Source organism: Gekko japonicus, unplaced genomic scaffold, assembly GCF_001447785.1.
Source record: "Gekko japonicus isolate JY-2015 unplaced genomic scaffold, Gekko_japonicus_V1.1 scaffold3858, whole genome shotgun sequence".
Taxonomy (NCBI): Eukaryota; Metazoa; Chordata; class Lepidosauria; order Squamata; family Gekkonidae; genus Gekko; species Gekko japonicus.
In genome coordinates this window covers 63,896-90,256 of record NW_015177134.1, presented here as the reverse complement: position 1 = coordinate 90,256, position 26,361 = coordinate 63,896, and the positions used below count along the sequence as shown (strand labels likewise).

Here is a 26,361-nt window from a genome sequence, read left to right as displayed (position 1 = left end):
GAAGACAGAAGACTGTCCTACAACAGAGATTGTGAAAGAAAACGTGGCTGAATATGCAGCATTGGCTTTACTGCGAAATGGTTCCCAGTCCTGAATTTTTTAGAGTCAGAAGAATTATTTTCCCCTCAATGGAAAAATTACGTCAAATGGATTTAATTATCAAACTAGAGCTATCCAAACTTTAATGCTGCACATAGGATATTAACAAACTTAACCCATCAATCACCTTCTTCTTATGCTCTGTATAAATTGGTTATAGTACCTAAGTGACACCTCATTAATACTCCAAAAGTTGCAACTTTAATTATCATCTTAATAGAAAGAACAGGTAGTCAGTGGATTATGTTTATTAGTATGACACTAATTTCTAATTCTGCAAGCTTGCATAGTTGAGTACATTTTGGGATATCAAACTTTGATACAGTGTTTAAATATCAAGTATTTATGCCTCTGTCTCATGTTTTTATCGTTCATGTAATTGTTATTTTTGTCTGTTCACCAACTATTCCAATAAAAACTGTTAATTAAAAAAAAGAATATGCAGCATTGGCAAAAATAATTATATAAACAAAAGATTGTTGAAAGAATTTCAGCAGAAATGGGAAGCATATTACTCATATCATAGTTCTTGAGTTTTGGAATTATCTGAATATCATATTAAAAGTGATGAAGATATTGATAATAGTTTTAATTTGTATTCATCTGTCAGACTCGAGCATCTAGTCTACTATACCTGTTGTATTACCTGCCTGGTGTTTTCCCTTTAGCTGTTGCTCACATCTGCTTGTTAACCCTGCACTCTTATCAGATGCCCTCACTGCCATTGAATTCCTGAGGGGGGGGGGAGTGAGTATCTGTAGAATTAGGGAGGCTGGCTTCAGTAATTCTTCTCTAGCACCTCAGGGGGACTTTCACATGAGAAGTAACCTTGAAGAGATAAGACTTTGCATGGCTAGGATGGACTGTATATCTTTCATGATCTGGATAGTATTGCTGACGTGTATGAATGGAATGTGGGGTTTCGGTTATACACTGCTTTCCCGCCTTTGCAGCCCAGTCCTGACAAAGAAGTCCAAACCCTTAGCATCTAATTTCTCTTAATAAACTTTCTCTAAAGAAAGACTGTGTGGAGAGTGATTTGACTGGGACTGGGACCCTGAAATCCACTAGTATTTAAATATGTAGTAAGAATAAAATTTAGATTTAGACAAACAAATAAGACAATATTCAGTTTGTTTTGATGATTTTAGCGTAGAAGTTTATTCAACTGTTAAAGATGCTAATTTCTTTTATTGTTAATAGATTATCGCTAACCTTAGGAAAGTTCTTATTCTTTTAGATAGAAAATCTATCCCAAAATTCTGTAGTAATGATGTTTTATTGTCTGCTTCTGTATTTAAAATATGTAATACATCTGTTTTTACTTGTTGTATGTAACAGCTCATAATATTTGATAAACTTGCTGAATCTATATTTTCCCCTACCCCCTCTTCCCTTTCGTATAACTCTTTTTTGACAAAATAAAAAAAACACACAAAATCATAGAATCACAATGCAGGATCAGCCTCGAGCATCCCTGAAAAGTGTTTGTTCAGCCGCTGCTTAAAGATTACCAGTGAGGGGGAGCTCACCACCTCCCTATGCAGCTGATTCCACTGTTGAACAACGCTTACTGTAAAAAAGTATTCCCTAATATCCAGCTGGTACCTTCCTGCCCTTAATTTAAACCCATTAAGAAGATAAGAGAAGCCAATGTTGGATCAGGCCAATGGCCCATCCAGTCCCACACTTTGTCACACAGTGGCCAAAAATACCAGGTGCCATCAGGAGGTCCACCAGCGGGGCCAGGACACCAGAAGCCCTCCCACTGTTGACCGCCCAAGCACCAAGAAGACAGAGCATCACTTGCCCCAGAGTCCCTATCTATACCTTGTGGCTAATAGCCACTGATGGACCATTATTGCGAGTCCAACAGCAACAGCTCTCTAACCTCCTCTAAGTGACAGCCCTTCAAATACTTCAAGAGAGCAATCGTGTGTCCCCTCAACCTCCTCCAGACTGAACATTCCCAAGTCTCTCAGCCTTTCCTCATTGGGCTTGGTCTCCAGGCCCCCGATCATCCTCATTGCTCTCCTCTGCACCTACTCCATTCTGTCCACATCCTTTTTGAAGTGAGGCCTCCAGAACTACACACAATACTCCAGGTGTGGCCTGACCAATGTAGTGTACAGTGGGACTATGATATCTTGCAATTTGGATCTTGTGACTCTGTTGATACACCCCAAGATCATATTAGCCTTTTTTGTTGCTGCATCACACTGGCTGCTCATATTTAACTTTTGTTCCATCCATACCCCAAGATGTTGTTCACACACCCTGCTACCCAGACATGTATCCCCCATCCAGTATTTGTGTTCCTCATTTTTGTTACCCAAATGGAGAACTCGGCACTTACCTTTGTTAAATTGCATTTGGTTCACATCCGCCCACTTTTCCAGTGTGTTCAGATCTTGTTGAATTCTATATCTTCTGGTGTGTTCGCCGCTCCTTCCATTTTGGTGTCATCTGCAAATTTAAAGAGTAGCCCCTTCACATCCTCATCCAGCTAATTTATTTTATCCCCATTCATGATGTGGGTTAGTTAAATTCAAAAGCCAGAGTGTTGGGTTTAGACTGGGTGGATCTGGGTGTCAGAGTTCCACAGCAATCAGTCTCAACAACGTTCCTTCAGAATGATCAAGTTTATTAAGTACAGTAAAGGCAGGTCATCTGAGCATGCATTCAGTGTCAGGACTGATTCTAAGCACGGGAGAGGGGATTCAAAAAGGTGTCCCCTGATGGAAGTGGGCCAATCAGAGGGCAAACTAAAGTGTGCCTAAACTAACGGGTTCACATTCCCACATAAGCGAAAGGAGCTAGGCATCAAGGTCACAGGCTCAGTCTAACAGATAAGGCACAGTGGAAGAAATGAAAGCTAACATTCCAGCACGTTAAGAAGTTCACCCCACAGTCTCCAACCTCCCCCCACCGACAATGGCAGTGTAGCTGACACTGGGTTCATCTTCCCAATAGCCCTCGAAGCTCTTTGGGTGCTCTTTAGCCAGTCACATTTTCAGGCTAACATACCTTGCAAGGTAGTTGTGGGGATTAAGTCTTTGGGGAAGGGGAGCTTCTTCAAAGAGATGTGTTTGAGAGGTGTGGAAATCTCAGGACTCCTGTATTTATTTATTTATTTCCAAGTGGGAATCCACAGGAACTTGTGGGATGCATGTCATTTCTCCCATCCCCACTATTTCATATTTCCTTTTCCTGAAAGACAACACAGCGCTGCCTCTTTTCATGCTTTCTTCCCTCCTTTCTGTGTTGGTCTGGAGGACAGGCTTGAGAAGCTGGACTGTGAGATGGCTGGATGGGTAAAGAGCAGCACTGGGGGGAGGAAAAGCTTCCCCAGGCTGGGCAGCCCTGCAAGGGGGTCTCTCTGGGTCCCACACACAGAGCAGAGCCAGGAAGGAGGAGGTCAGGCTGGCCTACAGTCGGAAACGCTTCCATTTTGTGTAGTTTGAGGAAAGTCTGAAGAGTAGGAGCCTTTCCGACTTCCCCAGGCAGGCCATTCCATAAGGTGGGTGTCGTGGGTCAGCTCGAGTCGGCCAGTTCAGACAGTGATGAAGGGGCAGCAGAAGCAGGCGTCGGCTCGCAACTGGCCACTGACAGCTGCTCCCCTGAAACCATGGGAGTCCCAGCTGAGGGCAGCGCCCCAACTGACCTGACCTGGGACCAGACAAGGTCACACCAGCTGCCTCGCCTCCCCTGTCCCAGGAGCCTCTGGAACGCCAGCAGTGAAGGAAGTGGCACGGACTCCTTCAGGAGAGATGAAGCATGTGCTTTAAAGCCCAGAAACATCCGGAGCTAATGAGTGAGGATTATGGGCGGCCCACGCACTGGATTAGTGCAGTCCAGGTGGGAACTAAGCATAAACAAGCGGAAGACGAGCCAGGCATGGAAGCAACGAGTCAGATTACTCCTGACCCTGCGACCACTGCATCGGATCCCGCCACTGGACCGGACTCTGCTTGCCCACCGTGACTTCTCGTACCGCCTCTTGACGCCTCTCAGATCTGTTCTCAGCCTGCTCATAAACAACTTTCCAGGCTGGGAAACTGGGCTAAAACAAATAAAATTAATTAAAATGGGGGTACATGTAAAGCTCTGCATTTAGGTAGGAATATTCAAGTGCACAATTATAGGATGGGGAGGGGGGGAGACTTACATAAGAACCTAGACGCCTATGTTGGATCAGGCCAAAGGCCCATCCAGTCCAACACTCTGTGTCACACAGTGGCCAAAAATACCAGGGGCCATCAGGAGGTCCAGCAGTGGGGCCAGGACACTAGGAGCCCTCCCCCTGTTGACCCCCCCCCAGCACCAAGAAGACAGAGCATGACTTGCCCCAGAGCCCCTATCTATACCTTGTGGCTAATAGCCACTGATGGACCTCTGCTCCATATGCCTATCTAATTCCTTTTTGAAGCTGTCATGCTTGTAGCCGCCACCACTTCCTGTGGCAGTGAATTCCATGTGTTAATCACTCCTTGGGTGAAGAAGTACTTCCTTTTATCCGTTCTAACCTGACCGCTCAGCAATTTCATTGAGTGCCCACGAGTTCTTATACTGTGAGAAAGGTAGAAAAGTACCTCTTTCTCTACCTGCTCTATCCCATGCATAATCTTATCAACCTCAATCATGTCACCCCTCAGTCGTCGTTTCTCCAAGCTAAAGAGCCCTAAGCGCTTTAACCTTTCCTCATAGGGAAAGTGTTCCAACCCTTTTATCATTCGAGTTGCTCTTTTCTGCACTTTTCCCAAAGCTATAATATCCTTTTTAAGGTGTGGTGACCAGAACTGCACACAGTTTTCCAAATGAGGTCGCAACATTGATTTATATAGGCAGTCTTGTCTTGGCAGTACTATGTGTGAAAAAGATCTAGTGGTCTTAGTTGACCATATACTGAACATGAGTCAGCGGCGTGATGCGGTAGCTAAAAAGGCAAATGTGAGTTTGGGCTGTATCAACAGAACTATTATGTGCAGATCACATGAAGTGATGGCATCACTTTGCTCTGGTTAGACCTCACCTACAGTACTGTGTTCAGTTTTGGGTACCACAATTTAAGAAGAATCTAGAGCAGTGGTTCTCAACCTTCCTAATGCCGCGACCCTTTAATACAGTTCCTCATGTTGTGGTGACCCCCAACCATAAACTTATTTGATCTAAAAAAAAAAAAAAAGGAATCATCCAGCCCTCAAGAACATCCCAGGAAACACAGTGAGAGTCTGCACTGGGAGGGAGGAATTGGTGGAAATCGGACCCCTGTTCTGCCATTGAGTTGATGGTTAGATCTATGTCTGTGGCTCAGTGGAAGAGCTTCTGCTTTCCATGCGGATGGTGCTAGGTTCAATCCCCAGCATCTCCAGTTTAAAGGACCAGGCAGCCGGTGATGTGAATGACTTCTGTCTGAGACCCTGGAGAACCACTGCTTGCCTGAGTGGACAATACTGACCTTGTTGGACCAGTGGTCTGATTCAGTACAAGGCAGGTTCATGTGTTCAGAAGGTTCCTCTTTCCGACTGGTATTTGGATGGGAGACTTGAAGGGCTGGCCTATAGAGGATGGTGCAGAGTTGTTTTCTGTTGCCCCAGAAGGTCGGACCCGAACCAACGGGTTGAGATTAAATCAAAAGAGTTTTTGGCTAAACATCAGGAAGAATTTCCTGACAGAGTGGTTCCTCAGTGGAATAGACTTCCTCAGGAGATGGTGGGCTCTCCTTTGGAGGTTTTCCAACAGAGGCTAGATGGCCACCTAAAAGCAATGCTGATTCTGTAATCTTAGGCAAATCATGAGAGGGAGGGCTGGAAGGGCTGCATCAGTGCTCAGTTCTTATGGTCCTTTCTTACAAGCCCAGAGAAATGCTGATTGCCACTTTGGGGTCAGGAAGCAATTTTTGTCACCAGAGAATTTGGAAGTTTTTTGTTATCTTCTGAGCATGGAACAGAGGTCACTGAGGGTGTGTGGGGGAGAGGTATTTTTGCATTTCCTGCATTGTGTGGGGGGTTGGACTAGATGACCCTGGAGGTCCCTTCCAACTCTGATTCTGTGACTCTTGTCCGCGTGACCGGCCGCTTGACCCTGTTCTCAGACTGCCCTTTAAACCTGCTCTGAACTCACGCCTTGTCTCCATGCACAATCCCAGATTGGATTTTGACTACGCCTCACAGATTAGCACCCTACTCTACGCACCCTCTGCTCTGGCTGCATGCTCTGCCCTGGCCCAGGAATGCATCAGGTCAGTGGGGTCCAGATATTCCAAACAATACCAGTTCTTCAAAATCAGCAGTATTTCAAAGAGCTTGATAAAATGTCCAAATTTATATGGCAGAATAAAAAGCCAAGAATAAAAAGGAAAGTTTTACAAGATGCCAAAGAGAGAGCTGGATTTGCACTACAGATTGGCTTCTATATTATAGGACAGCAGGAAAGATGTGGTTAAAAGAATGGATTACTTTAGAAAACACCAGGTTAACATAAGAACATAAGAGACGCCAATGTTGGATCAGGCCAAAGGCCCATCCAGTCCAACACTCTGTGTCACACAGTGGCCAGAAATACCAGGTGCCATCAGGAGGTCCAGCAGTGGGGCCAGGACATTAGAAGCCCTCCCACTGTTGATCCCTCCCCCCCAAGCACCAAGAAGACAGAGCATCACTTGCCCCAGAGCCCCTATCTATACCTTGTGGCTAATAGCCACTGATGGACCTCTGCTCCATATGCTTATCTAATTCCCTTTTGAAGCCGTCCATGCTTGTAGCCGCCACCACTTCCTGTGGCAGTGAATTCCATGTGTTAATCACTCTTTGGGTGAAGAAGTACTTCCTTTTATCCGTTCTAACCCGACCGCTCTGCAGTTTCATGTTAAAGTTAAAGTTATTAACTTTAGAGAGACATGTTCTACTATTTGGGTGGCATGCATTTTTGTGGTATGGAAAATCAGTTTTATACAGCATTTGATTAGGAAATCTTTATTGATGATATGGGAAAATATTAAAAGACTATTCTATACTAAGACACCCAAATGGGTTTCACCACTTGTGTCAGGGTCCCAGTCAAATCACGCTCCACACAGTCTTTCTTTTGAAAGCTTTATTAGGAGAGATGAGATGCTAAGACGTTGACTTGTTTTGTCAGGACTGGGGTGCAAGCGCGGGAAAGCAGAGTATAATTGAAACTCACATTCCATTCATACACATAAGCATTACTAATAGGACTATGAAAGATATACAGTCCATTCTAGCCATTCAAAGGCTTATCTCTTCAAGGTTAACTCTCATGTGAAAGTCCCCCTGAGGTGCTTGGGAAGAATCACTAAAGCCCTTGCCTCCCTATTTCTACAGATACACACAGACACTCACTCCGCCCCCCCGGAATGTAATTGCAGCGAGGGCAGCTGATTAGGGGTGCAGGGTTAATAAGCTGATGTGAACAACAGCTAGCTAGAACTGGCAGGCAAGTAATACAACAGGTGTAGCAATCAAGATGCCTAAGTCTGACAACTTGAAGCTTTTACAAGCCCCAACTTACTGCAAAAAAACATGCTGTTGCGATATGAGGATTTGTTGGACAACAAACATGAGCTAAAATCAACAGAAATTCTTAAAGAACAAGAGATTAATATAGGTTGGCAGGAAAGGGTACAAATAGAGTCGAGATATGCTAAAGATAAGTCATTGGGTTTTTGTACAAACATAACGGAAATAAATAAGGTATTCTTATATGATGATGTTAAATTTATTAAGAAATTGTATACAATAATGTTAGAAGATAAAACACAAGATGAAAGAATTAAACATTGTATGGTCAAATGGGCGCAGAACCTGGGGCATAATATTGAGTTAGTTCATTGGTTATAGGCAGGGGTCTTGTTGTAGAAAAAGAGCTGCCGGAGCTTATTAGCATAACTCATTAGCATAACTTATTTGCATATGCCACGCCCCCTGACATCACAGGAAGTGACAGAAGGCCACACCCCCTGACATCACCGGAAGTGTGTCAGAGGGCCCGGCTACTTACCCTCCTGCTTCGTCCTCATTCCCGAACGGAATGAGGATCGAAGCAGAGGGCGGGGTGAAGAAGGGGGCGGGGCTTCACCACATGACCGCCCCGCCCCCTAGAGGTTCTCTTCCGGAGCTCCATACCTGAGAGCTCCCCCCCGACTAGAGCCCTGGTTATAGGTATGGAAAACAAATGTAAAGATTACTAAAGCAACTTCATATAAGGAAAATATATATTAAATGTTTTATAGTTGGTATACCACCCCAGATAAATTAGCTAGATTTTACCCTGACTTACCAAATGAATGATGGAAATGTAAAAATAATGTTAGTTCATTTTTCCATATGTGGTGGCCATGTGATAAAGTTAAAAACTATTGGAGCCGGGTACATGACCTTTTACAAAGAGTCTTGAAAACTATAGTGCCTTATACACTAGAACTATTTGTATAGAACATATCACCAGAGAAATATAAGAAACAAGATTTCTGTCTCGTTATACATATTTTGACAGCGGCAAGAATATTGTATGCTAAATACTGGAGAAGAAGTGAAGTTCCTTCAAAGGAAGAAGTTGTAAACAAAACTTTGGAAACAGCAGAGATGGACAACTTAACTTCAATCTTGAGAGGAAACAACAAAGAAGACTTCGAGAATACATGGTCAAGGTTTTATAAATGGATAGAAGAGCATAATACATAAAATTCTTAGACTTATAGCTGAAGTAAATACAAATAAAAACTATATATTTAACTATGTGGAAAATAGGGCTGCCAAGTCCCCCCGGGGGGCAGGGATTCTCCCGCTGAAAGGGCCCCCAATCCTCCAGTCTGGAGCCGGCTGCCGGGGGAACCCCACCCCCGAAGTGGCCAGATCAGGCTGACGTGCCCCACACGATGATGTCAGCTGGAAGTGATATCATCATGGTGGGCATGTCACTGGGCGACGCTCTAGCAATCGCCCTGAAAACTCTATGGTACTTCCAGGTGACATTATCGTGGCACGTGCAAAACTCCCGGACCGGGCCCAGGTCCCCCCCACTATGCCAGGTAAGAGACTTGGCAACCTAGTGGAAAACATTTATATTAAAACTCCAAGGTGGAAAAAGAAAAATACTTTTGATTGTAGTATGAGATCAAATGTCCACGGGGGGGACATGACACAATGATCATCCCAAATTTCGTATCCATGTAAGTTTGTTATTGTCTGTTTTGTGTGTGTTATATGTATGAAATAAACCCCCCCCAAAAAAAGGAGAGTGGGGGTCCGCAATAGAGAATGCATATGTATGGGCAGCTGTTGATTTTGCCCATTTGCAGGGTGGCACCAGCTGGAGGCTCAGCTTAAATGAAAAAAGATGTTGCCGTGAAGCATAAGAGGAGAGGCAGTCCCACAGACATAAGAGACCAAGGCCATGAAGGGCTTTGTATGTGATCGCCAATACCTTTAATTCTGCCTGGTAACTGATGGGTAACCATCGGAGTGACTGCACAATGGGCATCATCTGTATCCTCCCTTTACCTCCCGTATATAGCTGAGCCATTGTGTTCTGCACCCACCTTAGTCTCCCTGTTCCTTTTCAGGTGAGACCAATATACAGCGCATTACAGTAGTCAAGCCTGGATGCCACCATTGCACTGATCCAGGCAGCGGATCTCAGATTACACCACACAACAGCCCCGTGTGTGTTTGCCGTCCCACAACACACACCCCACACTAGCGATGGACCTCCCTCCATCCAGAGCTCTGTCTTCTATTTCTGAGAGGTGGAAGATTTAAAAGGTCTTTTATGGGAGCATCAGAAATTTGATCCCACTGTTGTGCGGGCCTCCATTTAGCCACGCGTTTCTTCACATGTGTCTGAGCCACTAAATGCAATATCCCCCTAAGGAATAAACAGTGATTCTTTTCCCCTAACAAAAGTTGAGAAAAGTTTCAGTGGACCTGCGTGAGTCCCAAGGAAACACTTATAGCATATATTTCTCCAAACACCCCATTCAAATCTCTCACCGGTTTTAAAACCTGATTTCAAGGTGCCCTTTGCCAAGGGGTGTTTTTTCAACATTACATTTACCCCCTGTGAAACTGGTGTGCAAAGTCTTCACAACTATTTCCCGTACAGGGGGTTGTTTTTTTTTTGTGATACAGTTTCATTTAAAAACAATGCTATTGCTGGACACCAACACATTAATTGCATCGATTCTCCATTTCCAGCTTTTCATCCATTATTTGCACCTCGTTCCCCCTCCTTCCCATGGAACACAGGGACAAGAATCCCTGATCCAAGCACTAAAACCAGCACCCACCTTCAGAAAATGATTTGGTCCCCCAGTGTGCATTGGATAGGGATGTGCCCTCAAATACCAACAACGTTTTAGGTGGAATAGTAGAAAAATTACAAGCACCAGAATCCCTGTTGTTTCTGAAGGACCATATAGGGCATCTTTCTTGATTGTGACGAGAAACCTCTGGGAATGAGAGAGAGCTGTGCTCCCACTGGATGGGGCCGGGATACGGTGCGGCTTTCTCTCATGTAACTGCACATAAATGGCCAGAATTCATCTCACAGGTCTGAGCCCACCAGAGGAATGAGGAGACGGGAGTCACAAGCCAGGCATAGAGGGAGGCCAGGGGCAGAGCAGTAGCAAAAGTTCCATCTATTCCCTTAGCTGCTGCCTGTGCTGCAGGGATATTTTGGAGCAGCGAACGCACCTGAAGAGACAGAATTCAACAAATTCTGTGCGGATGTGAAGAAGATGACATTTAACAAGGATAAGTGCTGAGTTCTACATCTGGGTAACAAAAATGAGGAAAACACCTACTGGATGGGGGATACACTTCTGGGTAGCAGTGAGTGTGTGAAGAAGATCTTGGGTATGGTGGACCATAAGTTAAATTTGAGCAGCCAGTGTGATGCAGTGACAAAAAAAGGCTAATGTGATCTTGGAGTGTATCAACAGAGGCATAACATCCAAATCTGAAGATGTCATAGTTCCACTGTACACAGCATTGATCAGGCTGCACCTGGACTTTGTGTGCAGTTCTGGAGGCCTCACTTCAAAAAGGATGTGGACAGAATGGAGCGGGTGCAGAGGAGAGCGACCAAGATGATCGGGGGGCCTGGAGACCAAGCCCAATGAGGAAAGGCTGAGGGAACCAGGAATGTTCAGTCTGGAGAAGAGGAGACTGAGGGGGGGGGGGACATGATCACTCTCTTTAAGTATTTGAAGGGCTGTCACTTAGAGGGGGGCAGGGAGCTGTTCTAGTTGGCAGCAGAGGGTAGGACTTGAAATAATGTGTTTAAATTAAGGGCAGGAAGGTACCAGCTGGATATAAGGAAAAACGTTTGTACAGGAAGAGTTGTTCAACAATGGAATCAGCTGCCTAGGGGAGGTGGTGAGCTCCCCCTCACTGACAGCCTTTCAGCAGCAGCTGGACAAACACTTGTCAGGGATGCTGCAAACTGATCCTGCATTGAGCAGGGAGTTGGGAGTAGAATGGCCTGTAGGGCTCCTTCCAACTCTGTGATTCTATGATTCTCTGCACCCTCCTATCAGCAGACCTGGTGTTTTATCTGGAGGGATCAGAAATCCTCTAGTAGAAGAGGCTGCTGAAGGAGGCTGTAAAATCTCCCTTTTGGATGATTCACACTTGGACAAATATCTCTCAGGGACACTTTAGGAGAAGGCCAGATATCGCTGCTTGAATTGGACATACCTGGAGGGAATCCCCTCACCTGTTCTGCCTGCCTCTTCTCCTCTGCCTGACTCAGGAGGAAGCCTTCGGCCAGGGCCACCGCCTGGGAACTGGTCTCCGGCCCACACCCTCTAACCCAGCCCTGCATTTCCTGGGGCAGGATGGTCAGGAACTGTTCCAGGAGCCGGCTGCAGACCTCTCGGGGCCCATCGGCCTCCTGGTAGTGGAACTGCCGGAAGCGCTGGCCGTGTACATCTGAGGTCACACTGTCCTCCAGCTGGCAGAGATCAGTTCCCCTGGAGAAAATGGCTGCACTGGAGGGAGGCCTCTCTGACCTGGTTCCCATCTGAGGTCCCTCTTTGAACATCCCATTCAACTCTCGCACGTATTTTAAGACCCGATTTCAAGGTGCCGTTTACCAAGAGGATCTTTTTCAGGGTTCCATTTACCCCTGGGAAATTGGTGTGCAAAGGCTTCCAAGGTTCTCCAAATTCTTCATAACTGTTTCCCATGCATGTTATTTGCAATATAATTTCATTTAAAAATGATGCTATGGCTGGACACCAAGACGCTAATTTAATCGATTCTCCATTTCCAATTTTTCATCCATTATTTGCATCCCTCCCCCCCCCAGATCCATGCACTGAAACTGGCATCCGCCTTCAGAAAGTGCTTTGGTTACCCAGTGTGCATTGGACAGAGATGTGATTTCAAATACCAATGACGTTTTAGGTGGAATAGTAGAAAAATTACAAGCACCAGAATCCCTTTCTATATATACCTCCACTATATCTGGTTGTTCTGTACTTCAGAAGTTGCCATCTGAATTCAGTACATTAGACTTAAAGCGTCCACCTATTGGTAACTGGCTCACAGAAACTCATTCTGCAAGTGTTCCGCCTTGCAGGATCAACCTTTTGATTTAATCCCAGAAAAATCAGGAGTTTGCCCACAGGCTTCTGATCATAGGGATGCTCTCATGGGCTGGTGGCAGGCTACCCCCCCGGTTTGTGAAAACTCACACTCCAGGTTGGTTGTGTGACCAGTTTGGTGTAGTGGTTAGGAGTGCGGACTCCAATCTGGGAGAGCTGGGCTTGATTCCCCACTCCTCCACATGCACCTGTTGTTGTGACCTTGGGTCAGTCATATGTTCTTTCAAAGCTGTTCTCTCATGAGCAGTCCTTGAGAGAGCTCTCTTAGCCCCACCTACCTCACAGGGTGAGGGGAAGGGAAAGGAGTAAGCCACTCTGAAACTCCTTTGGGTAGTGAAGGGCGGGGTATAAATCCAATCTCTTCTTCTAACTTTGAGCTCTGCCCTTCATACCAAGGATACCCTGGATTGGGGATTTTTGGCAGGAGGCCCACACCCTCTCCGCGGGGAGAAGCAGAGGGGCAGCAGGAGGCCCCTCCAAAAAGGCCCCCCTCCTTCAGGGTTCTGTGGGTGGGACATCAAGGCAGGCCACCCTCCGAGAGGTCATTCCCTTGGGGAAGCCAATCAGAGAGATGACTGCTGTGGATGAATGGACAGCCGTCTCTCTCATGAAGGGAGGCTACTGCCAGAAGTGGTCTCCCTGTTACTCCGTCCCCTCGTGGAGGTCCATGACCTGACGAGTCTTGTTTGGATGACAGCTAGTTTGGTGTAGTGGTTAAGTGTGCGGTCTCTAATCTGGGAGAACCGGGTTTGATTCCCCACTCCTCCACTTGCACCTGCTGGATGACCTTGGACAAGCCATAGTTCCATCAGAGCTGTTCTCTCAAGGACAGTTCTCTCAGAGCTCTCTCAGTCCCACCCACCTCACAGGGTGTCTGTTGTGGGGAGGGGAAGGGAAAGGAGTTTGTAAGCCGCTCTGAGACTCCCAGTGAAGGGCGGGGTATAAATCCAATCTCTTCTTCTTCTTGTCCGCCATGCATTGCTCTGCAGTGGCGATAGTCAAGGCCCTTCCTTGTACTCCAAGGCAGCTTACAATAATAGTTAATAACACTTCCAGTTAAAACCAGAAATAAACTAGCCAACCCCACATCTCTCCCCACTCCCTCCCTTAAACGTTGCCTGCCATTTACACCATCCTCATCATCATCCTCATCATCATTATTATTATTTTACTTATATCCCGCCCTCTCTGCAAAGCAGTCTCAGGGTGGCTTACAAAGACTATAAAACAACTAAAACAAGAAAATTAACAAAATCACAACAGTATAATCATAAACATAACAAGATATAAAGTGCTAGTACAGCTAATATAACAATGGCGGACATTAGCAGCATACACAAGTATGCAGTCAGCTACAGTCATAGTCTGGGTTGTGGCAGGTGGTTAATGGTGATATTAATGTTGATATTGATGTTAATGTTGGGGCCGCGGCCTCACTTTACGTAGTGTCGTTCCCTAATCAAAGGCCTGGTGGAAGAGCTCCGTCTTACAGGCCCACGGAACTGTAAAAGGTCTTGCAAGGCCCTGATGTCCTCTGGGAGCTTGTTCTACCAGTATGAAGCTGCCACTGAGACGGCCCTGGCCCTCGTCACAGCCAGGCTGGCTTCTCTGGGGCCCGGAAGGCCCAGATGGTTTTAGGGCCCCAGTTGTAGTGCTCTCTGGGGAACATGTGGGGAAAGGTGTGTAGGCCCCTGACCATATAGGGCTTTAAGGTAAGAACCAGCACTTTGAACCGCCATAAAAGCCGTGGCAAACAAGCAGGCCCTGCAGCGTCTCCTGAACGAAGGCTTTGCATGTGATAGCCGATATGCTAAATAGGGCTTGGTGACTGATGGGCAACAAAACAGGATTCCTCAGGAAGTGGTGGGCTCTCCTGCTTTGGAGGTTTTTAAGCTGAGGCTGGATGGCCATCTGACAGCAATGCTGATTCTGTGTACTTAAGCACGGGTTGCCAGTAATAAGATCAACTAAACATACAAAAGCAACCTTGAAAAATGTAAACAGAATCTGGGTTTTTTTGCAAACATATTTATAGTATTCAAGTCAATATTTATTATGGACAAAAGCCAGCATCAAATCACAGCATCTCTTAAAACCATCTCATACTTATAAAACTGGGAGCTAAAAAAAATCTATTATGATAATTCCAAACATTTCCACTTTCTAATTGCGATAGTAGAAAATTTTGCTACCGCATACGTTACGGGTTTCTGCATATCTTATTTCCAGAGTACTTCAGACCTAAAGTTCATATAATATAAATTTAGGGAGGAGTGGAATAATTAATTGCAATCTTTCTTCATGATAAAATTCACAATGCAGGAGAAGATGTGTAAAAGATTCAGTCACTTTTCCAGAACCGGAACGATAATCGCTTCTGCAATGGCCACTCAGAAAATCTGCCAAATAGTATTGTGGAAGGAAATCCATTGAAGCATGCTCTCAAAAAAGTCCATCTATATCTCTCGTAAATTATATTCAAGAGATATGGAACTGATGCATAATTCGGCCATGTTTTCGAACTGCTGTAGTTTATACGGAGCATCGCATCATCGTTTTGAGATTCAGTGTCACTCAATCTTTGCAATACCAGGGCCTTTGCTTTATTCAAACCCATATCAAAAAGCTCTTCTGGATTCAAAACAACCATTCCAACTTTATCAAGTATCTTTGCAGACCATACGGGGTAGGGTTCAGCGGCTAGGAGATAGGGTATTAAACCCTTTGGATTTAAATGTATCCTTAACCAGAAGTAAATTGCATATTCCCATATTTTTAACTCTAATCTGGGGAGGCCTGTTTCTTGCTTTAAAATAACGTTGGAAGTGCATCTAGGTGCATTAAACAGAGCCCTATTTATAGCATTATAAGATAAGCTATATGGCAAAGTGTAAATAAAGTACAAAGTGTGTAACTACATTAGAAGACATACAATTACAAGCACGACATAACCCCTGCTGAAATACAATTTTAAAAGTACCGAACCATCTTCTTTCTGCTGTGAGGACAGAAAGAACCATTCACTTTAACAGCCAAAGAACAATCAGTAAAAGCCTAAATAGCTTATTTGTGCTAAAGAGAAAATGGCAACGAAGGGACAGGATGAAGAGCTTGACATGAATATACAACTAGGAGAACTTACTTATGAACAGTTTAAAAGATTTTTAACAGACACAATAAAAGAAGCAGTGACATCAGCATGTAAAAACTTGTTTAAAGCGCCTCAGAACGAGCAAGTAGAACTGGAAAATGAAAACTGGGGGGAGTTGAAACAGTATTTTCAAGAACCAGATGAACAACACGACTATGGCCAGGAGGGGGAACTATTAGATAAGCAAAACTTAGTTCAGGAGACAAAGATTTATGAAGGACATCAGGTAAAAGACCAAATGGAATTAAAATTAAAAAGGGGAAGGAAGGAAGGATCGCACTTAACTTTGACAAAGAAAAAGGAAAATAAGGTGAAACAACATAAGAGGTCAAGAAATGGTGGAAAGAATTTCAAAAAGTACAACAGAGGGACAACTTGCAGATGGAAACAGGAAAAGATAAGCTGGGATCGGAGAAGCCATGAATATAAAGACATTCAACATATTAGAGATCCAGAAGAAGAAGGTGATCACAGAAAGATGTGGGGGAAATGTGAGACATAAATTCTATTTTGTGGCCCCGGTCACATGGGCCGGAAAATGCGGGGGGGAAGTGTGGCTGTTTGCCCTGGAGCAAACTAATGTGCGGTTGCGCGATCAGAGCTCCCGTGGAGGTCCCGTGGTTAGGGGGAGGTGCCAATCACACGGCGCAGCAAAGAAGCAGGGCAAAGAAGCGGGGGCCGTGCACTGAGGGAAGGCGAGGAGGGGGCTGCCAGAGAAAGCCGGCCCAATGGCGCTGGGGAGAGGAGGGGCCAGCGGCCTACTGGGCGGTGCACCATCACCTCAGGCACGGCTTTGTCCCCACCAGTGAGGCAGGCAGGGGGCGGGCAGTAGTTGTGCAAGGGCAACAGTCGGGGAGCTGGCTGGTGGGGCGCACCCCCCTTGCACCGCCCATGTGTCCAGTCAACTCTTCCCGGCTTTGCCCCCCTTCCCCAAGCAGACTTCCTACTCTGCCGCCGCAGCCCCCCCTTCTGGGCTTCACTTCAGTCGCTTTCTCTTCTACCTTGCCCCCTTTCCCCCTATCTGTTTATCTCTCGCCTCAAGCCGTGCACTCTGTGTTGTGTTTCTTCTGGCTGCTCTCCTCTTCTCTGCATGACTCAAGTCTTAGCGAGCTGCTCAGTTGTGTTGTTTTTTTAAAAAATAAAGTATGCACATGCTCCGTTGGGTGCTTGTGCGCATCCCAGGAGAACTCGGGGGGGAAAAAACCTTTTCGCAATGGGGCATGGGCGGGCGCCGGATGCCACCGGAAACACAATCACACGCCCGCCCTTGCCCCACGGTTTCTGGAAACTAGTACCTCGTAAGTACTGGTTTTTTACTCCGCTTTTTCGGCGTTTAGCCATGGGTTAGCCATGGGAGCTCTACACTTCCCAGATGTTGCCATGTGATCGTGCCAGGAAACTCCGCCTCTCTTCCATCTCTGTAGCATGGCTTATGCTCCGTGTGACCACAGCCTGTATTTAGTTTTGACCTTGGTGGATTAATAATGGCTTTTGTATAAAAGAGAATGGATGATGATAAAGAACTCCTAGACAGTTTGTTGCCATAATTACTACTGTAAATATATCTAGGATTATAATTTTGTTATATGTATTATTTTAGTTTATGGTAGTTTGATTTGTTATAGGGGGCTTCAACATGGATTGATAAATAATTGAATTAGTAAGGAAGTAGGGAATTAATGAGGGGTTAGGGTCAGTGTTCCCTCTAAGGTGAGTTAGTGTTAGCTAGCTCACAGTTTTTTAGTCTCCGGCTCACACATTTTTGTCTTAGCTCAGGAAGTATGGCTCCAGAGCAAACTAATTCATGCAGCAGCCAAATCGCTCGCTCACAGCTTTAATGCCAGTAGCTCACAAAGTAGAATTTTTGCTCACAGGACTCCGCAACTTAGAGGGAACACTGGTTAGGGTTATGTTACAATTAATATTTATTATAGCAAAAATGCTTTTTGTTTCTTTTTTTAGGGTAGATATATAAAAAGAGAATGAATTATATTGAGTTTGGTTAATGGAAAGGGTATATTATGTTTATGTTTATGTATATTCTTGTCTTAGCCCTGATATGAATAGGCTAAAAATGTTGTTGTAGACGTTGGTAGTAATGAATTAGTAAAGGTATAAATTGGTTAAGTAGGGATGAATGTGGGTATTTTGATTTATGGCTAGTGTTAGATATATTTACAGGTTATGGATTTAAATTTTGTTTAATTTGTGAAAGAAACCTGAAGGTTTTGGATTATGAGAGAAATGCGATTGATTATACTATTCATAGTCTTATAAAAAAGAAAATAATTCAATATGTAAAGAAAACAATTACTATTACCGTGAAAAGTTGGAAAAATCAGTAAATACAATAAGTGAATTTTATTGTGAAATATGTGAGATGTAATATTATGGGGAGAGTGGAATATAGGTGAATAGATAGGATTAATGTATTGTTTCCCCTATGAGATCTTGATGTGTTTAAAATATGGGTGATATTCTACGTTGTATGTTTGTTGGTGTGTTTTTTTGTCTGTATGTCATTTGAAAATCAATAAATATATTGTTAAAAAAAAGAATAATAGGGTAAAGCAGGGTTTTGGAGTGACTGATTTTAAGACCAGCAACTAAGCCAAAGGAGTCTAAGAGCCTTGCAATGGGTTGTAGTGAGAGTTCTGGATGGGTGATATAGACCACCATGTCGTCAGCAAAGAGACTTAATTTGATTTGCTCTTTCCTTGTGTCATCCATGATATCTCTGCCCGGGATAAAGCCCATTTGATCAGCATGTATCAAGGAACCTATGATTTTGTTCAGTCTCTCCACGAATGTGGCTGTGAATATCTTATAGCTGTGTTAAGCAAAGATATAAGGCGATATGAACCAAAATTAGTCAAATCACGACCTTTTTTTGGGATGACAATTATTCTTGCTTGGTTCCATGTTGGTGGCATAGCTTCTCCATTCATGATAAGATTGCAGTTTGAGGCGAGATGCAGGGCTATCAAGGAGTTGAACTTCTTATAGAACTCGACCGTGTAACCATCCCATCCAGGCAATTTGTTGTTCTGGAGACACTTTATAGTGTCTTCAATTTTCTGGGATGTGATGGGGCTATCAAGCATTTCCTTGTTCTGTGGAGTTAGATGTTGTTGTTATTGGGTGTTTTGTTAAGAAGGAATGTATGCTATTCCGCAAAGGGTTTTCAGATTTGTAAAGATTCTGGTAGAATCGATGGAAGGAAGATAGAATATCTTTGGTGGAGTAACAAAGAGAACCCTGTTTGTCCCTGATCGATGTGACATAGTTGTCTGCACTTTTTTTCTTGATTTTCCAGGTCAAAAACTTAATGGAGTGAGGAACTTTGTGCCAATATCATTGTTTCAGATAGAGTATGTTCTTTTGTACTTGAGAGACCTCAATTGATTCAAGCTTTTTCCGTTCGAGTAGTAATTTCCGATAAGTTTTCTTGCGTCCAAACTTCTGGTGTTCATCTTCAAGGGATTTGATTTTCCCCAGTAAATCCGATTTCATTAGTTCTCTTTGTTTTTAGCAGAATGAAGCGTGAGCTATCAATTCGCCCCGCAAGACAGCCTTGAATGCGTCCCACACATAATGTTGGGATACTCCACAGGAGTTGTTAAGATGAAAGTACTCCGTGATGCTTTCTTCTATGTCATCGGTGATTGAAGCCGTCAATAAAATATTGTTGTTGAGTCTCCAGGTTGTCATGTTTGATGTTATCTGTATCTTGCAAACTGCATTCGACCCATGAGTGGTCGGACCATATGCGGGTTCCAATATCCAACTAAGTGAAGGAGTTGCCGATTGAATCAGAGACAAAAATATAGTCTATGCGCGAGTGTGTGTGATATCTTGGGGAGAAATAGGTGTATCCCCTTTCATTGGGGTGTCTGGCCCTCCACAAATCACAGAGATTATATTTTTTAAGAGATTGAAATTGGGTAAGTGGGTAGGTTTTTTGTTTATAAGCCCCCGGAGGGGATTTTTATTGTTTTTATAAATCTACAAATACTACAGAAAATAATAGGGACGGGGTACATATATTGGGAGAAAGGAAAGAACCAACTAATACCTAAAAACCCAAGAGAGGAGATCCTCAAAAAAGCTTAGTTACAGTAAGTCATAACTTGTTTAGGTCAATATGAACAGAGTCAAGTTTTTCACACATTTTTACTTTTCTTTAACAAATTTAATTGCTCAGAAACCATACCCCCCATCATCACATTTTAACATCATTTACTTCAAGGCACAATTCAGAGTCCTTCAGCCTCTACTTCTCTTTTCCTCGTCTCTTCCTCAGTTTATAGGGACTTTTAGGAACAGCAGCTCCTTGCTCCGCCAGAGAGTCCTCTCCAGAAGATTCCACTTCGCCACTCAAACTGTTGTCATCGTCTTTTCCTTCTTCCTCTCCCTTTCCCAGCTGAATCTTTAAGAATTCTTTGGCTTTGAAAACAGAGTCAATTCTTTCTTTTTTGTCTTCCATCTTGAAGGCCATTCCTTCCGCTAATAACCATTTATATCCAATTGAATTTGTCTGAAGATAAGTCACCAGCTCTTTGTACTTCTTTCACCACAATCTCCCCAGGCAGATTCTTTTATATATAGCCTGAATATGAGCTATAGACCACATCCATTTCGTTTAGTAAGACTTCCGCCGTCATTTCTGTCACTGGGGCCAGCAATTCACTCATTAGTTCCTTAAGACTCTCTCCCGGTTTTTCCGGCACTCCCTGGAAGTGAAGGACCATATTAGCCTTATCCATTTGTACTTGCAGCCATTTATTTTCCATTGAAGCTTGCTTTAATTCCAGGTTTTGGACTTTCTTCTTCACTTTTTCAGTTGTTGCAGCCACCTCCTTAATTTTTCCGTTGTCTTGCTTCATTATCTGTATCATGTCATTCATCTGGCTCTGTTGTGCTGCTATCTGTGTTTGCGGCACTGTCAGGTTTTTGGTTACCTCCGAGATCTGTTCTTTGACGTTATTCAGCTGTTCCAGCAGAGGGCGCAGTCACTCCGCTACAGTCTTTGCCAGCTCATTCGTCACTTCCGGTTTAGGACTCTCCAGTCCTTTTACTTTTAAAATCAGCTTCTCTTTGTCCCTCTTGCCTGCCATCTTTGTTGTTTGTTTACTGTCCGCAAAAGTTTTTTAAAAGTTTCTGAAGTATGCTCGACCGCTTCGCTACCTTGGTGAGTATATCTAAACAGTTTTTCCGCGTCTCTGCTCGCTCCCCCCTTTCCGTTTAAAAGTTCATGCACATGGGAGGCGTCCCCCCCGCTCGCTTTTCTTGTTCCGCAAAGTGGGGTGGGGACCGTCTTTTCTTTTAAAATTAATTCTCGATTGACTCACGTTCATAGTTGGTCATCCGACCACTCCTTTCATCGTTTTAAATGCTCGATCTCCTACGCTTGACCTGGTTAGCTTCACTAGTGCTTTTTCAGCCACTCAGCACGAAGAACCACTGGAGCAGAGGGGAGCTTCGATTCTCTGGCATTCCGCCATCGAAGAGGCTACCCCTCTAAAGCTCCTTGATCAGGGCCCCTTCGCTGGTTCCCTGGGGGGGTTACGAGCCTGCTCACCCCCTTCTTTGGCCAGAGCGCGGATACTCCCCTGGGAGGTCCAGGGGGAGAGTCCGCAGTTGTGCAGCCATAGACCAGAAGTGGTGTGGGTAGGTTTTAAGGAACAAAGACTTCTGGCGCTTCGGCTTGAAATGAGATCTATTCAGTGTGGGATCTGAAGTTAAGTTGAAGTCTCCTCCTATGACGTGAGGACCATCACTGAAGGAATCCAGAGTAATAAAAGTGTCTCTGATAAAAGTCACTTGCCCTTCATTAGGGGCATACAGGGAAGTCAATGTGATAGGTTTGTTATTGAGTGTGCCCTCCAGCATGATAAATCTGCCCCGTGGATCTTTTTAAATTTTGTTCGGGATGAATCTGATTTTTTTTGCTAATGAGGACTACAACTCCCCTGGATTTAGATGAACCTGGGGCTAGATGTTGAGAATAAAAATACTGAGTGTTAAAAACTTTTTGTTGCTTATTATTAAGATGTGTTTCTTGTAGGAAGATGATATCTGGTCTTTGAGTTAATAAAGCTGATTGTATTCTCTTTCATTTAATAATACTGTTTAGACCATGGCAATTAAGAGAAATAAATTTGAATTCAGAAAGATTGGTCATATATCCAAAATGGGTTGCAGGACTTTGTTGGCATAATACAGTAGAAATTCATTAAACAAAAAAAAACTCCTAATGAGACAAAGAATTGATTGAAATTGGTCACTGGGGAATTATTCAGTTTTGAACAAGTTAATGAGAGAAAAAAGTTAATTAAGGTTGTTAATAACATATAATCAAAAATTGAATCTTGAACTTGAAGCTTGTGATAAACCGTTTGCTGAGTGCTTGCAAAACCCTTGTAAATGTTAAGTTCCTTACTGTTAAATTCATAACTATGGTAGAAAACTTTAAAAACTGCAAAAATATTATAACTTTCATCAAACTGTTACAAAAACTGTGCAGAACAAGCAAAGATGTTCTGCAATCCCTTTTATCCAGGGAGCATTTAGGTATCATCGTAACAAACAAAAGAACGTGATAATAAAACCTATAAGAGGAGCTAGAACCCATTTAGGCCCCCCCTCCCTCTCTATGGAATCACCTTGAGGTGAATTGTAAAAGAATACATTATTAGCCCAACATTTAAACCAATGAGTTGTTCAAAGTAAGACCATTGTAAAGTTAATTAGGTAAGTAAATTAGGAAGTTGGTACAATTACAGATCTTAAAGTCCTAGGAGAGCGTAGATAATATCAAATATTGCTAAAAGTAATAATTAAGTCATTCCCCCTTAACCTGCAATACTATAGTGTCTGTGAAGACATTCAGGAAAAAGTTGAGGGTAGATTTGGACAACCTCTGCAACTTTAAGAGGGACGGGAGTTCAAGTGTTCTTTTTGGACGTAGTTTTCCTCCAGCGGTGCAATGGTCGATCCTTCTGTCCTCCGTCATCATCTTTGGGATTTTCCTGCAGTAAAGGTAGGTTCAATTCTTTGAGCAGTTGAAGCCCAGCATCATAGTAATTGATAAGCTGAGTAGAGCCTTGTTGTGTAACGAGGAGCTTGCAGTATGTAGACCAACAGTATTTGATGCCAGCTGAAAAAAGCGCTGAGGTAATCGGTTTCAAGTGCTTCCATTTCAGTAGGGTTTCAGAGGAGAGGACTTGGCAGGACCAAAATCTTCGAGCCGTTAAATAAAAGAGATCGCTTAACACGCGCTGCATCGATAATCACCATTTTGGTGCGGGAGTCTGGAAACTTGGCTATGATGTCCCTCGGCATAGTTCTCTGCTGTGGACGGAGCTGGCCCGCCCTATAGGCCCAGTCAATTAGCAGCTCGTCGCCTTCATCTAACTCTAGAATGGTTGCAAGCCAGGTTGCTAAAAAGGAACGCAGGTTCGATTGCCCTTCTGCTTTTTCGGGCAGTCCGTGAAATTTTACATGATTAGCCCTAAGTTGGTTTCCCAGGGCCATTATGCGTTCCGTTGCCCACTCCTCCCGCCTGTAGAAGTATCGGGCATGATCTTGGAGAGCAATACTGGCTTCAAGTGCCGAATCGGCCATTTGTGTTACCTTTGAAAGTGCGGTCTTCAGATCTGTAAGTTGCACTGTGATCGGTTTAAGTAGTTCTATAAATGTGGCCATCATGTTTTTTTCCAGGGTCTGGATAGATGAAAAGAATTCATTACGTGAAACAGCTATGCCCTCGTCTTGCGAGTCTGGGTTGTTTGCCGCCATTTTGTCACTGCGAGATGATTGCATGCCTGGTGTAGAGTGTTGTGAGGCAAAAAACAGTAGAATCGATTGCTGTTTTAATTTCTGTTGATTTGCTTTGATTTGAGCTCGTTACTCTTTGCTACGTCATTCCTTGATCTGTCCCCTTCTTTCTTCTGCAAAATCTATGACCAATAAAAATGAGCTTGTGATTCTGAAGAATTTCAGGATCCACCCTGAGGGCACCAACCACAGGTAACCCCCCTTTCTCTGGTGTGTTGATCCTAGGGAGGTGGTAAGCTCCCCTTCACTTCAAGAAACTGATAGATATCCACCTCTCCCCGAGAGCAGCCAGAGGGAGCTGATGGAGACAGGTGAAAGCCCACACCTTGAATAAAACTCTGTTGCTCTTAAAAGTTCCAGGATGGGACTCCGGCTCTGCACTCTCTTGTGCACAGGCACTCTTCCTCTCCCCTTCCCCCAAATTAAGTTCCCATCTAGTAAATAAACAAACACAGAAGTCCTGAGATTCTCTCACCTCTCAAACACATCTTTTTGAAGAAGTCCCCCCCACACACACCTTAAAGACTTAAACCCTACAAGTATGTTAGCTGAAAATGTGACCGGCTAAAAAGCATCCAAAGAGCTTCCAGGCCTATTGAGAACGTGAACCCAGATCCACCCAGTTGTAACTCAACACGCTGACTCTTGAACTTAACAGACCCACATCATGAAAGGGGACAAAATAAATTATCTGGATGAGGGTGTGGAGGAGCTACCCATTAAATTTGCAGATGACACTGAACTGGAAGGATACTCAAAAGGTATTTTCCTTCTGTGGGTTCTTTTATGCATTTGAAGATAGGTACTCTGAGTGAATCTCTTTCCACACTCTTAGCACTCAAATGGTTTCTCCCCTGTGTGGGTTCTTTTATGACCTCGAAGATTGCTACTCTGACTGAATCTCTTCCCACACTCTGAACATTCAAAAGGTTTGTTCCCTGTGTGGGTTCTTTTATGACTTCGAAGATTGCAACTCTGACTGAATCTCTTCCCACACTCTGAACATTCAAAAGGTTTGTCCCCTGTGTGGGTTCTTTTATGTGTTTGAAGAGTTCCACTACAACTGAATCTGATTCCGCAGTCTGAGCATTCAAAAGGTTTCTCCCCTGTGTGGGTTCTATGATGATGTTGAAGACTGCTACTGTGGCTGAATCTCTTTCCACACTCTGAACATTCAAATGCTTTCTCCCCTGTGTGGGTTCTCTGATGAGACTGAAGATTGCCCCTCCGACTGAATCTCTTGTCACACTCTGAGCATTCAAAAGGTTTCTCCCCTGTGTGGGTACTTTTATGGATTTGAAGATTGCCCCTCCGACTGAATCTCTTTCCACACTCTGAGCATTCAAATGGTTTCTCCCCTGTGTGGGTGCTCTGATGATATTGAAGACCGCCACTCGTACTGAATCTCTTCCCACACTCTGAACATTCAAAAGGTTTGTCTCCTGTGTGGATTATTCGGTGCCTTTGAAGACTGCCACTCGTACTGAATCTCCTTCCACACTCTGAGCATTCAAATGGTTTCTCCCCTGTGTGGATGCTCTGATGATATTGAAGACCACCACTCGTACTGAATCGCTTTCCACAGTCTGCGCATTCAAAAGGTTTCTCCCCTGTGTGGCTTCTTTGGTGCTTCTGAAGACTGCCAACTCATACTGAATCTCTTTCCACAGTCTGAACATTCAAATGGTTTCTCCCCTGTGTGGGTTCTTTTATGCTGTAGAAGATGGCTACTGTGACTGAATCTCTTCCCACATTCTGAACATTCAAAAGGTTTGTCCCCTGTGTGGGTTATTTTATGCTCTTGAAGAGTTCCACTACAACTGAATTTATGTCCACAGTCTGAGCATTCAAAAGTTTTATCCCCTCTGTGGTTTGATTCAGAACCTTGAAAATTGCAGTTCGAACTGAATTTCTTTGCGTATTCAAGACGTTTCTTTCCTGTTCGTATTTGTTGGTTTTCAAGAAGCTGTAATCTATATTTGAAGTACTTTCCATGTTGAATGGGCTTACTTGTCTTTGTTATATTGTGCTTTGGAAAACGTACATTATGCCTTATTCCATCTCTCTTCTTTACCAAATGGCTGTTGTTCTTTCTTTTAGGTATGCCTCGATTCCTGATGTTTCCTTTCAAGCCTTCATTATTAACTCTATCTGGAAATTGCGGATGAAGTTCCTCAGCCTCCTCTTTCCTTCTATCATCTTCTGCTGGAATAAAGAGAGAGATAGCATTAGCACCTGGGAGGTAAGGTCCAAAGGGTAAAGTAGGAAAGGATTGATGGCCTGTTAGCCTCGTCCCACTTCTCTGACCTTAACTAACCTACCAACTTTCCCAAGAGTATCCAGGATTTAAGGATACCATGGCCGTTCAAGAGTCACAGCTGAACTCTTCCCCAGAAGGAGCTTCCAAACCTCCAGATTAGAGGCCCCAGAAGGCCTCCCTCCTGCCTTGTCTTTTTTTTTTTGCAATTTTTTATTTTTAACAAAATAAAGATTATACTAAGAACAAAAACGCAACTAACAACAAACAATGACATTAAACTAGCTCACCATAAATTTTAATACGATTTAGCGAAGCCTAATATGATTTATTAGTAAAATACAAAATCTCTGTATTTTTGGGATAAGTCATACGTTTGCTTTT

General features: G+C 43.8%; 1 pseudogene; it reads right to left on the bottom strand.

The window, feature by feature from the left end:
- LOC107124826 overlaps positions 1–25,079 on the bottom strand; it is a 47,173-nt pseudogene extending 22,094 nt beyond the window's left edge.
- Positions 25,080–26,361: the final 1,282 nt, after the last annotated feature.